Below are 4,055 nucleotides of genomic sequence, written 5' to 3'. Positions count from 1 at the left end.
CCCCTGGGGGGTGATTTTTCGCTTTCTGTCTCTCTGTCTCTCTCTGCCTGTCTGGCGAGCACACACGCCCTATAGCAAAAACCTTTCAAAAAAAAAGAAAAAAAAACGCTGCAAAGCAGGATACTAAGGAGAAGAAACCTGAAGTCAAGAAGGCTGATGCCACTGGCAAGGTTAAAAAGGGTGACCCTAAGGCTAAAAAGCCCAAGAAGGGGAAGCCCCATTGCAGCCGAAACCCGGTCCTAGTCGGGGCATTGGCAGATACTCCCCGTCTGCCAGGAAAGTCATATATAAGAGGAAATACTCAGCCACTAAATCCAGGATCGAAAAGAAAAAAAAGATTCTTTCTTGCAACTGTCACAAAACCAGTTAGTGGAGACAAGAATGGTGGTATCCAGGTGGTTAAACTATGCAAAATGCCTAGGTATTATCCTACTGAAGATGTGCCTCAAAAGCTGTTGAGCCATGGCAAAAATCCCTTCAGTCAGCCTGTGAGAAAGCTGCGAGCCAGCATCACTCCTGGGACCATCTGATCATCCTCACTGGACGCCACAGAGGCAAGAGAGTGGTTTTCCTGAAGCAGCTGAGCAGTGACTTGCTACTTGTAACTGGACCGCTGGTTCTCAATCGAGTTCCACCGCGTTAGAACACACCAGAAATTTGTCATTGCCACCTCCATGAAAATTAATATTAGCAAAGGAAAAATCCCAAACCACCTTACCGATGCTTACTTCAAGAAAAAGAAACTGCGGAAGCCCAGACACCAGGAAGTAGAGATCTTCCACACAGAGAAGGAGAAATACGAGATTTCAGAGCAGCGCAAGGTTGATTAGAAAGCTGTGGACTAGCAAATTTTATCAAAAATCAAAGCTGCTCCTGGGAACCATCAGTTAGTGTAATGGCTATGTCGCTGGACTCCCACGTAGTCGACCGCGGTTCGCGTCCCAGACCCAGTCGCTTAAAACTCACGCCGGGTGCATGTGCGTGCATGCCCAAGGTCCCAAGAGGAGAATGGAGGAGAAGGGATTGCGGTGTGACCATCCTCCCTGGGGGGTGATTTCTCGCTTTCTGTCTCTATGTCTCTCTGTCTGTCTGGCGAGTGCACAAGCCCTATAGCAAAAAACCTCTCCCCCCCTAAAAAAAAATAATAAAATAAACTTGCTTTAGAAGAAAGTAATGAAAAAGCAAATGAGAAGATGAGGTTTCATCTTTGTTTTCTAATAAGTGGTCTGAATTTTTCTTTTTAAAGAAAACATTTAAATCGGTGTGTTATAAATATTTCTAAACCATTCATTTTTGCAGCTTTCAGGAAAAGTCCAGCACTTCATTTACACAAAGTCTATGAGATCTAATCTTAAGTGGTGACATCATCCATTCAAGTCCTTGGCACAAGTCCTCACCAGTAAGATCACAGCATGCCTGGATATGCCACTGCTGATCTTTAATAGAACTTAGTTTCAACAACTGGGAGATTTCTTCTACAGTCTTGCATTTTCTTGTTTATTAGCAAAACTCAGCAACTCTTAGGTCTTCATGTGCTAACATTTCCTAGAATTCTCTGGTTACAGAAATCTCTCGGTCCGTACCGTCCACAACTATTACGAAGTCTGTGTTAGTACAGTAAGTGTTCTAGGAAGAACAAAGAGATTATCGGCCACCAGTATCCCACAGTAGGAAACGTGTATTACAACAACTCTCTCTTCTACGTTAATTCCTATGGTAGGGGATGTATGTGCAACTTCATTCATAGAAAACTGGTAAAGGATGGCAGTTTTCCCTGCATTATCCAGCCCAATGACGATAATTTCGTGCTCCTGGTGATTGAACATTCTTCATATCCTGGTGAAGAGAATTCCCATTCTCAGCAGCAGACCTCCCTCCAGACACCAGGTGCCTGGTCTGCCCTGACTCAGGCTCCGGGGGAGGAGAGAGAAGCGCTGGAGGCTCTGCCTCTGGCCTCTACTGCTGTTGGGAGGGTGAAGACCAGGCCGCCCTACCCCATCCCCCCACTGCGGCAGGTGCACTCCCCTGGCTCACGGACATCACTGCCTGGTTGTCTGCGACCTAAAATCATTTAAAAATATATGTCAAGATGGTGGCTTGAGGTTGGACAGAGCATTTAAGATTACAGACAACAGACATCAAATAATAATAAAATCCCTTAGGAAGGGATCAAGATGGCCGATAGGAAGCACCTAGCGCTCATCTCCTCTCTAATCAAGGGACTAAATAATAATCACTTAGACATATTTTGACTGGATTGTCTAAGGAAGAACACTTGAAATCGCCAAAGAAATGCATGAAGCTTTATGAGACATGAAAATTTGAGAAAAACATAGAAAAAGACATGAATCACCCAGGCTGCTGAGACAGGCAAGCTGAAATCAGCAGAAACTCCCTCTTGCTAGGGAAGAATGAGTGAGAGATCTCATTCTTGGGCGGCATGCTAGCTGCCTAGCTGCCTAGGAGTCTAGCCCTCTGCAGAACCCAGGACCCGGTAAACAGAAGTTCCTGAGATCCATGGCTGCGTAACTCCAGGAAAGGTTCTCACAGTGATTAGGCCCAACTCTCAAGGTCCAAGCTGCTGCAAAGTGGTTATTCTGAAAACAGAATAGCTGCTGAAGTGAAATTTGCACCAAGAACCCATGGCCTGCAAGTTTTTGCATCCCTGAGAACTCACCGAAATCCCACTAGACTTGCAAGGGCAGCTGCAGCAATACCCCAGCTAAACCGAGAGGTAGGGCCGTGACCCTGACACCCAACACTGAAGCATAGATGGACCAGCTGGGCAAGAGGGCTGCTCTGAGGATCAAAATGTGATATATCAGCAGCCCTCTCCCTCCCCTCCACAAAAGAGACTGCAGAAACTGGACATTCTCTGCTGACTGACTTGTAGGCCTGCAGTCACACACTCATACTCATTGCCCTTCTCTCCAGGCTCAAAACACCAGCAACAGCTCCTTGCCCCTCCTATTGCAAACTGAAATACAATTTTTCAGAATCTCCTCGAACTATTAATATGAATGTGAGAGGAGGGGAGAGGGAAGGCTAATGGAGAAGAGAATTCTGGGGATGCCTACTCTCGGGCAGGGAGGAGACGAGGTGCATCAGGGAGACCTGCCCAGAGGACCTCTCCCTATTCATCTGCGGGTACCTGCTAGTCCTGTACAAGCCTACCAAGAACCCCCACTTGCGTACCCACTGGCACCTGCTGGTACCATGGAGGCCTGCTCTGTGGGCCAGCCTCTGCATGCTTGCTGGTGCACATTAGTGCCACTGAGGTCCACCAGAGCCCTCACCTACTGGCCTGCCACACAGAGGCTGGCCCAGAGCCCCTGCCTTCACCAATAGCAGCCTCTACCTCTCCCTCCTATAATGAACTACATGCAGGGTAGGGGTACCACAGCTGTGGACAGACAGGCATTGGGACAAACAGCTTCCTCTATCTCCAGAGAGTGCACATAAATAGCAAACTAAACAACTAGCCATCCCCAGAGTGACAACTCCTCACACAACACCCACATTCCTCTTGTGTGTAACCATTGAAGTTAAAGGATATTACCTACTTTCAGCTGGTATCTCTACTCATCTACTGCATCTGAAGGAGGGTCTCCACACTTTCAGTAGGGTCCAAGAAACTCAGGCAACCACTTTAAAGGGCAGCAGATGTTATTGGCATGAGGGAATCTGCTCCCTTTTACAGGAAGATTTGAATAGTTCACCATATGCTTAGCTATCAATGCAGAAACACAAAGAATAGAAAAAAATAAGGAATTATCTCTCCTCCAAAGGAACTCACTAACTTTTCATTAACTATGGACAAAATAAAAGAAATCATGGAATGTCAAAAACAGATTTCTGAATTTGATTATAAGAAAACTCAGTGAGACCCAAGAGAACATAGATAAAACAATTCTAGGAGATGAGAACAATAATCTATGGCATGAATAAGACATTCAATATAGAGATAGACATCTTTCAAAAGAATCAAACACAAATCTTGGAGATGAAGAATATAGTACAATTCAATAAAAATTTCTGTAGAGAGAACCAACAAC

General features: G+C 45.6%; 1 pseudogene; it reads right to left on the bottom strand.

Annotated features, from left to right (window-relative positions):
• Window positions 1–1,302: 1,302 nt before the first annotated feature.
• Window positions 1,303–1,856, bottom strand: LOC102486784 (ADP-ribosylation factor-like protein 5A pseudogene; annotated as a pseudogene).
• Window positions 1,857–4,055: the final 2,199 nt, after the last annotated feature.

This window comes from Tupaia chinensis, unplaced genomic scaffold, assembly GCF_000334495.1.
Source record: "Tupaia chinensis unplaced genomic scaffold, TupChi_1.0 Scaffold000047_1, whole genome shotgun sequence".
Taxonomy (NCBI): domain Eukaryota; kingdom Metazoa; phylum Chordata; class Mammalia; order Scandentia; family Tupaiidae; genus Tupaia; species Tupaia belangeri.
Note: the sequence above shows the minus strand (reverse complement) of the source record. Positions and strands in the feature narration are given on the sequence as shown.